Raw genomic sequence first — 13,089 nt, 5'->3', positions numbered from 1 at the left:
AAAGGATCTACAGAGCTGAAGTAAATGGAAGGTGACCAAGAGGAAGGCCAAAATTGACGTGGATGGATGGTGTTATGAATGCACTGCAGGAAAGAGGTCAAAATCTATTGGAAGCTCGAGCCCTTGTTGGTAATAGGAATGAGTGGAGTGGTGTTGTAAAAGGATAGTGGGAAGTTTGGACGCGTTCTAATGGATGGGCAGGGCACCTGTATGATGCGGCAGGGGTAAACCAGTGAAAGCTGTCGGGCACTGCTGTTGAACAGAAAAGTGTGTTGTGTCACCCTGACCCAAGTGACATGGCCGCTTTCTGTGTCCCGTTTCATCTGGAGGGACGAAAACAGGACCGACTTGGGTGCCGAGGTGCTTAACTTGTGGGTGTTTGGGCATTTGGGTTGGCCATGGTCCAAAAATGTTGTGTGTGATTTTTTTTTTTTTTTGCTGCTTTTTCCCCGTTTTATTTTCTTTGTTTTTTTTTTTGTACTTGTTTGTCTTGCTGTCTGTCACCCCTCTCGAGGGATATGACCAGGGTAGATAGATAGATGGATAGATAGAGAATCTGAAATATTTAATTAAAACTAACCCATGAAATTTGATTCTTTCTTTAAAAATAACTGAGTTAAATCTAAAATATGTATGTTTTTGACATAACGTGTAATATATACTTAGAGGGACAATTGGTATTATTTAACCGCTAGATTGATTGAGTGGTACAAAGCTCAAGAAACAATTCAAATGGCAAATATTCAATGTGACAACTGCAACATTTATTTATTTATTTATTTATTTATTTATTTATTTTTTTGCCTAGCCTTTCGGGAGGTTTTCCGTTTTTTTTGTCACCCGTAGCAGCAAGATGGTGGCTCCTCTAGGTGTAATGCAAATTCCTCAACCAAAGATTATTTTTTTAAAAATGCAAGTTTATATAGTAGTTCATGTATTTTTTGGCCTGTTATTCAAATCATTCTTGCTTTATTTCTAATGTGGCACTAAATAATACACACTGTCCTCTTAAGTATTTTTATAGCGTACACAAGGACTTTTTTTCTGGGCCATTTGTGTTTCAATCATGGCACCATTTGGTAGAATGTACAGTAATTATCATTCTTAGAATGGAATTCTGTCTTAATTGTTGGAATTCTAAGTCGGTCATTTTCGTTATTCCTTCCTTTTCTTAATAATTTCCTTCGCTTTCCCAAAGGTATCATTTGAGATAACACACACTGTTATGTTATTACCCCCTCCTCTTCTTATTTTCTAATCAGCAATTATTCAATTATGTCCCATTAGTTGGGAGGGGTGTTGGCGTTGTTGGGGCCTCGAGGCATAAAGCTCCCGCTCCCTGCCAGGGCCGAACCCCGAGGGCCCTGCGCGACGCCTGTGATTAGTGTTGCTTTTGCAGAAAGGTGACAGAAGCCCTCTTCAAATATTTTGTCTTCATTTTACAGCTTTGAGAAGCAATTATGGAGCAGCAGTTCATTACGGCGGCACGCAGCGCTTCATGTTTTATGCATGCTGCCTCATTTGGGGCCTTATTAACGAGCAGGCTCCGAACAGGCATCACCGGACGCTCCGGTGTTAGGAGGCGGGTGATACTGTGAATTTTGGTGGACCTTTTCCAAGTAAAAACATAGTAGTATCCATCGATCCAAATCCTATACAGATCATTTTTGCTTTCAATGTCATGATCATTGGATCATTTAACCCCCCACCTCCGTTTATTATTACGATAAACACAGCACAAATATTTTAGGCTTTAAAACGTTTCGTTTTTCATGAAATAACTACATTGCAAACTTTGACTGTATACAAAATAGTATACAAACATTTCTATCGCAACAATTTCAGAAGCCCAAAGCATTTTGTTGTTCTTTGTTTTGTTAGACTGATCTTGTCTTGCCCATTTTGGCTCCAATCTGGATTGTTTTGCTCACCGGTGTCAAACGAGAACATTATCGGAGATTGCTAATATTGCTGCTCTATTCTACATTGTCCACACTCTCCGACACTACCATTTATGCATTAGACTACTTTTCTCCCCTTAAAATTGCCTGGTTGGTTGGTTAGATCCCTTAACCACTAGGATCATAGTAGCACCATTTCCTGTAGTGTGTCTTGGGTAACTAGTCTGGTGGCGCCCATCCCTTTCCAGAACAACAAGTTTGTTTCAAATGTAAACAACAGCAAAAAATATTAACTCGAGACTAGTGTCATAGTCTACGGCTGCTTAATCCTGAAGCGGGTCTTCGTGCATAGTCTCTCTAAAAATCACATTCAATCTCATCTCATCTCATCTCATTAGCTGCACCGCTTATCCTCAGTAGGGTCGCGGGGTTGCTGGAGCCCATACCAGCAATCATCGGGCAGTGGGCAGGGGACACCCTGAACTGGTTGCCAGCCAATCGCAGGGCATCACATTGAATCGACATTTGATAAAAATTAGGTCAGTTTAGAAAGGGCTGAGACAGAATTTGAAACTTTGTTACTCTCTGCCGCCATCTACTGGCTAAAAATCATGATTGCAGCCTTATTCAGTTCATTCACGAGTGCATTTCTTAGAAGCGCTCCAATAAACTTTTCCTTTTCCATCTTTTTGGGGGTTTGGATTGGCATTTAGACTGTATTCGAAACACTCCTTTTCTTACTTTTACCATTTTTGTGCTCCACTAACAAAAATCTGACATGGCAAGCATGAAGTAACTCTCTAACCCAGTAGAGTGAACAAGTGCCACGTTGTGTTTGTATTCTATACAATGCATTATCGCATAATTGGAATAATTAATAAGCAGAGCAATTGACTGTGATTGTCAAAAATGGAAAAAAGGGTTGAGGTTAAGTCACAAATAAAATCAAAAGAAAATGCGGGTGGTCAGTGAAGTGGTCACTTCACCCAATTTGCCCTCTTCATCCTAGCTTCCAGCTCAAAGGATTTCTCTAGAGTGGAGCAGTCTGGCCGTTGGTTAAAACGTGTAGATTGCAGGAGTAAGGCCAGGCAGGGTGACTAACCGCACCGCCCTCCTCAGAAGAAAGTCCATCTGCATCCAACATTGAGACAGATGAGGCCAATTTGGCCCCGTAAATTTCTAGCTTGTGATGGATGGTGAGAGGCTGCACCAAGAAAAGGCTTTGCGGAAGGCTGCATGGAGAAAGATGCGGCTGTGCTAAGGAGAAGGAAGGATGAATATGTGCAATAATTTGTTTTTTTCAAAATAATTTGAGTTCTATTGCTAAACTCTCTATATGATACACACAATAGTCAAATCCCAATCTGCGTGCGTGAGTGTGTGTTCGTGTGTGGCTTATGGGCTCCGAAACGGCTAAAATGATTTTCGTGAAAATGTACGCAGTTGTTCTTTAAGCTTACGCGAGTGTCTCGGTCTAGGTTTTGCGTCAAGGCACCCCCAATAAATACCAAATAAATCCAGAATTATTTGCTTTTGAGTACAAGTGGCTTTAGAGCTGCATGCGGTGACACTGCTCTTTGGCATCCCCAAATGGCTCTCTGGCCCTTTTTACAAATCAAGGCCCCAACAACCTTGCACAATTAGAATGCCCTGCAACGTACAGTAATACCGGCAATGCCAAGCCCGGCCATTACACTTGTTTTCTGTATAGCTTGAATGGACAGTGAGTATTATTTAGCACCTCCTAGTGAAAAAAAAAAAAAAAAAAAAATGATTTCAATGATAAGCATTACGTCAATACAGATGCTGCCCTTTTTACGAAGAGGATTGGTTCTGGACAATTGCTCATAAGTTGAATTTGTTCGTAAGTTGTTTCAGTGCTATATTTTGTATGGAATGTATGTTTAAGGTTTATATAAGTATGTTTAAGGCTTGTATAAATAACCTGTATTATTTTGTATTAAAATAAACATTTCATAAAGTAATATGCTCTATAAAGAAAAATAAAGTTAAATTTAAATTACTTTTGGAAGATGGGCCACTTCCTCCTCCATGGTAAAAAGTGGCCTAAAAAAGCGTCTCGACCGATTTCTCAACCACATCAATCTCTCATATTCCACTTTCATTTCAAATGAAATGAATCGACTCTTTTTTACACTTTACACTAACCATATTGAATGGATGCACGAGATATTGAACAATAAAAATGTCAAAAAATTTTGCGCGCTGTAGATGCAGTATAGAATGTTTACATACAAATTAGGAAGAGGAAGCCGGATTTCTTCTTCGGGGTGGGTGCTGGGTGACCTCTTACAGCGCCACATGGCGGAAAGAAGCACTACGGTAATGTCCTGTACTCGGAAAAAGGTACACACAATGCAAAAACTAACTAACATCAATGTCCGGATATTTTTCAACATCCCGAAAAAAATGTTTGCATCTACCGTTTTTCGTAAGTTGAATGGTTGTAAGTAGGCGAGCGTCTGTATGAACATTAAGTATCACATAAACATGCATTTTTTTAAAAAATGTCGTAGGCAGTGTTCGGCATGTTACTGAAAAATAGTAGTTAATTACAGTTACAAAATACTTAACTTAAAACATAACTCAGGAAATCGACAAGTGCTACAAAGTAGAGGAAGGAGTACAAACTACAGAGATTCAAAGTAACTAAACTGCATCATATTCTAAATTCTTGCCTAGGTTTTAGTGGGTACCCTTATCATGTTAGCTCCCTCTAGCGGGCCTCAAGTTAAAAAAAGCACTTATATGTTTCGCTTGTTTTTCAAATCAATATTTATTTATTTTTTTTTTTTTTGGGGGGGGGGGTTTACGTTTTTTTTTTTTTAGGAGGCACTAAATGATACACAAAGTACTTTTAAGGTAAAATATATTGTACTTAATAACTTACTTCATTAAACATTCATCTTTTTTTTTAGCAGAAGGAAAATATTTTCCTATGAATGATATTATGTAATATGACTACTTAAGATTTTGGTATCCCATCAATGCGGTCTGAAAACAATGTGTGATCCGACATCCCTTGAGTTTATTGCATCAAATCCAAATATAATTTGCCATAAATGTATGTTGCCAGCAATTGTCTTGGATCGAAAAGTTCTGCAGGGCCCAATGCCAAAGTCATAATTTGCTTTGCTGAATCCTCACTTAAGCGTTCAATGTGGGGACAGGACTTGTTGTGAGCTTATAGTGCATAAAGTGTGTTTGAAGTACTTGGTGTTTGATTCTGCTTCACTGCCCATGTTGAATATACAAAGCATGGCTTGATTGTTTATAAAACCAGCCATCGAACAAGGCTGAGTACTCTTACTTCATAATAATATAACTGGAGTAGTAAATCGTAGTTATCCAAATAATTACTTGAGTAAAATTAAAATGTAATCATGTACAGAGTAACTGCAGCAAAGTTTTATTTACTAATTATTTTCAAAACAACCATTCAATCAGACCATCAAGTTTAAAACTTCTCTGTCAACCGTTGCTTTAACTGAAGAGTTTCAGCTTAAAACCTGTAGACTATTGGTATAACTCAGAGTTAACTATGAGTCATTATTAATCTAGTTTAAGAGGTATTAGTGAATTAGTTGAAGTCGTATTCAACTCTTATTTATCATTACTTCATCTAAGTTAACTTGAAGCAACTAGAACTAAGAATAAACCAAGATTTGTGAGTAAGCTAACTTAACTAATCAGAGTTATTGGTATGTTGGATGAACTAATTTGTGGTACTAGTGAGTTAGTTTAAGCCTTGGTTAACTATCAGTTACAGTTGCTTTATCTAAGTTAAACTACATAACACAACTTTGTTATAGTTGCTGCTGTTAGGTTAACTTACATAAAGCTACTCTATCTAAGAGTTGACCAGTTAATCACAATGTTTAATTTAAAAAATGCTCTTTATTATATCCTTAAAAATTTGGATGAAACAGCCCCAAGTTTATCAATGTTAACGGACACTTAAGTTAAAGCTTCAATCTTTAAACCCTTAAAGCAATGTTCTTATGGTTGCTACATCTAAGTTAACGTACATAAAGCAACTTTATATTAAATTTTGTCCAATGTCACTCCGATGAGTATACTGTATTTACGGGTCAAGGTCAACCTGGACAGTGTTGTCTCTTCTTCAGTTCCCGGCCAGTACAAAGCCTGCCAAAACCCTTGCACCCACACCCAGTGTCGCACCCCAAGTTCGCCCCATAAACAACAAGCTTTTGTATACTTGTCCGCAATTTTGTTTACATACTTCCATACAGCTTTGATAATTTGCTAATTATTTGATTGTAACACAATAGCGATCAAAGAGACCACAAAACCGTAACGTCTTTCCTGCATTTTTCTTTTTCTTTATCTTTTAACTTTTCTTATTTTTTTTCTTTTCGTTTATTTTTCCTAGCTTTATGTTTATTTTTTCTTGCATTTTCCCTCTTTTTTACTCTCGTTTCCGTTTTTCTTTTATTTGTAACTTATTTTTCTCTTTTTTTCCTAGCCTTTCATTTTTTTCTTCTTTCTGGCTTTTTTTCATATTTTTTACCTGTTTTTTCTCTCTTTTTTTGTTTCTTTTTTTACTTTTGTCTAGTTTTCTTGTTTTATTTTTTTTCCCCCTGTTTAGTCATTTTGTGCATAATGTTACATAACAATTGGTAGTATATAGATAAAAGCAACACAAATAATCTGAAGAGCTGTTTGGGTCCGAAAAGACGTGAACCAAGACAAGCATATTGTTTCAAATCATCTGTTTTATTTTGTAGAATTTTAATCTTCTATTTTTTTATGTAGTTGTTGATTTTCTTTAATGCTTTGTCGATATGTGTCATGCACTCTTTGAATTTCTCTGGTTGGTTCTCTATTTTAACTGCGTTATTTGTAAGTCCAATGAAGTCTTTCTTGATATCTGTCATTTTCTTCTGCAAATCCTCCATCTTCTTTTTTTGTTTCCATCAGTTCCTTCAGCAGTCTCCCCCTTTTCTCAGCATTTATGTCTTTTTTGTAGTCCATTTTTAACATCCTTTTTTTACAGCTGAATTTATCAAGTCCATGTTGTCTGCTTTTTTTTTGTTTGTTTTTGGACATTTTTTTGTATTGTATATAGGTCTCTCAAAAAAGAAAATAAAACAGTAACAGCAAAGGAAAACAAAATTTCCAAAATCGATAAAAAGAGGGGAAATTTTTGGGCGGAGGATTCTTAGAAGTGTCAGTCCTCATGAGACTCCAGAAGAGACTGTTCAATTAAATATGTATTTTTTATAATACACGTTTTTCTCGTGTTTATTATCATTTCTTGCAAAATTAAATCCACTTAATGCTTAATTGATTGATTGACTAACTGTTTTAACAGTCGGTGACCAGTTGACTATAAAAATAGTTGTTATTTGCATCTTTACTTGACACAAACAGGGAAAAAAACCTTCTCATTCGAAGTTTATTGCGCGGTTTCAAAAACATTTGTTCATCAGACGTTTTTACCAGCCAGAGCAGACCGAGAGAACAGACTTCCCATCTGTACCGTACAGCTGCTCCCCTCCCCTTTGATAAGATCTCCCATCCTCAGGCCTACATAAATATTTTATCAACTATAATGGAAATTGTCAAATCAGTCTAATTGTGTAATGTATTATGAAGGCATCAAAGGTAAACAAAGCACATATGCTATCATTTCTTTTAACGACTGAACCCGGTTAAGGCTTATGGTTGGGTACCCAAGGGGGCCTTCCCGGAGTCTAAAGGGGGGGGCTGTCAGTAAGCACTCTGAATATATGTCCCTTTCTGCTCTGCATGGACCTGCCTAGCTCACATTTCATCGAAGTAATCCATTTCTCAAATGTGCACAACTGTGAGCCATAATTATATTAGGGCTTCATGGCACCAAGCCATGGCATGAAAGTGATAGAAGGCGAGAGAGAAGCAAACGGTCAAAATCAATATTTTGCGGTAATGCTAATGTAACAATTTCACTGACATGAACTACAAAATCTTGTTTTACCTGGAATAGTAAATGTACCTGATAAAGCGTTAATTTATATTGATATTTTTTTAAATACCCTATTTTCCGGACTATAAGTAGCAGTTTTTTTTTTTTTTTCGTATTTCAGCAGGGGACACGATTTATACTCCGGTGAGACTTTATGTGAGATTATTTGCACATTATTATATTGTTGAGTTTTTTTTTAATTACCAGTACTGTTTAGGGGCAGCACGGCGGCGCAGTGGTTAGCGCTTGTGCGGCACAGTTCATGTCATGGGAACCTGTCGTGGGTTCAAATCCAGCTCCAGACTTCCTGTGCGGAGTTTGTATGTTCTCCCCGTGCTTGCGTGGGTTTCCTCCGGGCACTCCGGTTTCCTCCCACGTTCCAAAAACATGCATTTCAGGTGAATTGGCCGGTCCAAATTGTCCCTAGGTGTGAATGAGCGAATGAGTTGTCTGTCCCTGTGTGCCCTGTGATTGGCTGGCAACCAGTTCAGGGTGTCCCCTGCCCACTGCCCGGAGATGGCTGGGATGGGCTCCAGCCCCCCCGCGACCCTAATGAGGATAAGCGGTACGGCTAATGAGATGAGAGATGAGTACTGTTTAATTTCACATGTTATTTTTATATTAAACCACAAGAGGGTGATCTAGGCCTGTGTTGATAATGTCAACCTTGCCTTGTTGTGGGTGGACATTTTCGAACAGCAAGGATGAAGCGGCTTATCGTTCAGAATTGGAGGACTTGTTTAACAGTAAAAGTGACACCAAGGATGAAGATTTGATTGAATTTAGGGGTCTGAAGTGAAACCGTTAGTCCTGTGGGCATGTTATGTATGCTAGAGTTATCTGTATAACTCTTAATATATCACGTCGTTACTGACCTACCGTATTCAAGCATGCCTAAGATATACATACGTACGTGTAACATCCGTATAATACAATGTTGTCTATTTTATTTTAATTTTAAATTGCCTTTATGATAACAATTATGTTATTGGTGTCGCTTTTTATCAAATAAATTCCCCACAAAAATGCAACTTACTTTAGATGTGGCCAATATATGTGTTTAACATATTTGGCTGATGCAAACTATGCTCCAGAGAGACTTATAGTCCAAAAAAAGGTACAGTTAGATAAAATATAGTGATTGCAAATGTTTCCAATTGGAAGGCTGTTAAAGCAACTTATACTCCAGGGCAACTAATAGGCTACATAAAATAAAATAATAACAAAATTGTGATTGTATTTGTTGGTGCTTTTGTATCGTTTTTTTGAGTAGTGTTAATTTCTTAGATGCAAAAAGCATCTTTTTTTTTTTTTTTGCATCATACTTATGAATTGTTGTCCTAGTGCCAAAAATACAGTACATTTTGAAGCAATTAATAAACTGAAAAATATGGAATACAGCTACAATTTCTACTGTTGGTGGTGATAATTACAAAAAATCTAATTAAGAATAAAATGAATTAAATGTGTATGTCGAAGGAAAACTATTTAATTGCATAGCACCTTGTACAAAGTTAAAGAGTTTACTTGCTGAATTTAGCGTATTACTAGTTATTTTTAATAAAAGAGGGAAAACTGTGGAGGCCAACTTCTAGTATTATATTTCACCTTTTACTAGCAGAGGGGCCCGGAACCAGCAGTTTAATGAATGGTACAATGATTTATTTATTTATATATGTTTATATAATATGCTTTATTTGTTAGTTTCCGCTTTATTTTGTCTTTTTAATATAAACCATCTAAAGCAGGGGCCACCAGAGTTAGGGTCCGGATGAGGTTGGGCCAATTTTGGTTTTCTACAAAAAAAAACCCTCTGTACTCAAACAAACCTTCAAACCTTTTCAAAAAATGCTACACAAAACAAATACCTCATCTCATCTCGTTAGCTGCACCGCTTATCCTCAGTAGGGTCGCGGGGGCAGTGGGCACGCGACACCCTGAACTGGTTGCCAGCCAATCGCAGGGCACAAAACAAATAAATAATACTTAAAAAACATCAAGAATGAATATGAAAATAAAATCAATCAATCAATAATAAACAATGACAACAATTGTGTGGTGCAACCAAAAATGAGTGCTGAGAAGCACAAGAAATAATACAAACTACAGAGACTCCGATTCATTAAAATGCAACTTTTTTTTAGTCAGCCTTTTGCAACGTTTTTGTTTTTTTGGGATAGGCGTAGCAGTAAAATGGCAGAGATATATGTCAGCTCCCTCTTCGTGTGTTTAATGTTATTGGGAAAAAACATGTAAATTACTCGTCCCATGAGTATTCTAAAACATGCAAAAATATTGTTTGTTAATTATTTTTTTTCCAACCACCGGAGGTCGCCCAATAATAGACACTGTCCTTTTAAACTTTTATGCTTTTAAGGAGATGACCTCAAACTGTCGGCCTGCAGGCTGCAGTTGGCCCCAGGGCCAAATACTTAAAACCACTCAATTGAAGTGTTCTGGCTACCTGCCTCATTTGTTTGCCTAAAAAATGTGAAAAAAACAAACAAACTCTGAGATAGAGACAAAGGTATAAACTCCATCCACTGCTTGTCAACTGTTCGGCGTGCTCTTCAAATGTTTGTGCGTCCCTGATCTACCGCCATGATATGCGAGCTCTGCTTGTTTTCGCGTTGTGACTATTGATTGCGGCTCGAGGGTGTAAACCGCGTGTTGCATTTCCATTTGTGTATTTATCATGATGCCATTTGTTTGCATTCATTAAAAACGAAAGCACTTTGTTAGTCTTTCATATTGATTATCTCACTCGGCTTAGGCACTCTGATGCACTGGAATTACATTTGCACAATTGGCCCCGGCATACTCCACACCGTGTCCCGCTCTCTCCTCCGATGTGTCTTCCCCTCCGCCGCTTGTCCAAACATACGTCTTTATCAAGCGACTGTTGTCAGACATTAGATAATTAATAGGCCATTTGTCAGGCCTGTGAGGAACATGTTAAAATCCCCCAAACAGCTCCCCGGATAAATCCCACCGTGGACACAAGCGCCTTTGTTGTGTCAGCTTGCCATCGGAGCAGCAGATTTACTATTAAAAGACCCTCATTATTAATCACAACTAATGCTAATTAATTGGGTGTCAATGTGTGTACCGAGGGACCCGCTCAGAGTTTCAGTTTGTGGTAAGACGTTAATTGGGTAGCTGGCTCTTAATGAAGTGTTTTCCATTCGGAGTAGTGGTTGACTCATTACGAATAGAGAACAACCAAACAGAAAATGCGTTAATTATAACGGTGGGATTCACTTCTTATAAGTTTTGAATTTATGAAACACCAAAAAAGGAAGGGAAGACGTCAATGGATTTTGAACGTGCAGGGAGAACGGGGAAGAAAAACCCAAACCTCAGATGAAAAATCCCAACCTGTTTTGAAAGCCCTCCCCCTGAGCCCTTACTTTTTATTATATTTTCTAGGTTACCAAAGCAGATCTGCCCTAAAGGGTGTGATAATCAAAGAACAGCAACATGATTGGCCGAGAATGACAATGATGTAAACCGGGGATGGGCAATTATTGAGTCAGGGGCCGCATTGGGTTCAAAAAGTTACATCATTTTTTTTTTTCATTTATGAATAAATATACATGCAGATATTTAGATGTTTCTGTTATATATAAAGGTCCATGTTTAAAACACTTAATTTAAAATTTAGTTTTTGAGTATTATTGTAGTATATTTATTTGTATTTTCAGTGTCAGCTTTTTGTTGAAGTTCTTTAGGCTCGGCCGTAGTATTACTCTAGTTTTATTTTGTCATGTTTTTTTGTATTTCAGTACTAGTTATTGTAATGATTGTAGCAGTATTTTTGGTAGTAATTTTGTACTGTCTTGTATTTTTCCAGAATGAAAACAAATTCATATGGTCCCTTTTTTAAGCACTCTGTTTGATATCTAGTTTTGTAGTATTTTTGTTGTATTTCTGTAGAAGTATTTTTGTTGTAGACACACAAAGGGACGGTGGGGACAAAGTTGGCACCAAAAACAGTCGTATTTACTTCTGTCTTGATATTTTAACAAATAGTGTTTGGGGGATCTGATTCCAAAATCTGCACACCACAGGCGTCAATAAATTAAAATATCATTTTGGCCTGGAGGAGGAGAATATTTTTTGAGTCAGAAAAACAAAAAGTGCTGAGTCAGTTTTTTTGGTCCATGTTCAGCTCCAGAGTGACCTGATTGCTTGTGAGAAATTGTGATCCCGGCCAAACTTGTTCTGGACTGGAAGAGTAGAATATCTTTCTAGGAAAACTACTGAGTCAGCAAAACCAAAAATACCAAGTCAGCTTTTGTTCCTCTTTTTGCATCTAGGATAATTTCCTGTAAAAGACTGTGTTGATATTGAATGCCGTTCTGACCCAGGGGTGTGGAATGTCTTTCTGAGAGTTATGGCTCATCAACAAAACCCAAAGTGCTATGTCAGCCCTTTTGGTGTATTTTTTTCACATCCAGGATAACCTACCTGGCTGCCTGTGGTGGTCATATATAAACTCCTTCCCCCTTTTTTGTTTGGACGGACATGCAAACAGAAAAGACAATCAAATACATATACACACTTGGATCCAAAATGAAAACAGAATCACCATCTCTCACGTTGCTTGCTGGTGAAGTAATCCGGTAAGTAATACATTCTGTAGAACAGGCCATGGCAATTCCGAAACGAAAGTAACGTTGGGTGTCCATGGCATCAGGAAAGGATGCACCAGAGACAGCAAAAAGGGCAGAAGTGAAGCCTGGGGGATACGTCCACAGGTAGGTTATTTGGCTCCATAAACATATGTATCCATTTGTCCCGCGGGTGTATCCTGTCAGCAGTGCCTGGGTCACACCTCCATTAGGCGCTTTGTCACAGTGATGAATAGCTCTTTCTATCATCTTTAATTCACTCCCTGATGATGGCGCCCCCGCTCGCAGCTCTGGCTAATCGTGTGATCTATGAGTGTGCTCAACACCTTGTGGCAGAGGTGAGAATCATTCCACCCATGCAGATAGCAGAAATGGGAATTAATGTTTTCACTCTTAAAAAAAATCATTGACCTTGGCATCATATTCAAATGTATGGGTACAGTTTATTAGCTGGAACAAATTTGGATGGTCGATGTAGTGCATTCAAATATTAAAGTATTAGAGCTTAAATTCTGAGTTAACTATGAGTTAAAGCCTTAAACCAGCTCACATTTAGTGAAAGCAG

This window comes from Urocampus carinirostris, chromosome 10 (genome assembly GCF_059441175.1).
Source record: "Urocampus carinirostris isolate Australia breed hairy pipefish chromosome 10, RoL_Ucar_1.0, whole genome shotgun sequence".
NCBI classification, from domain to species: domain Eukaryota; kingdom Metazoa; phylum Chordata; class Actinopteri; order Syngnathiformes; family Syngnathidae; genus Urocampus; species Urocampus carinirostris.
The sequence above is the reverse complement of the archived record's forward strand: the minus strand, read 5'-3'. Positions refer to the sequence as shown.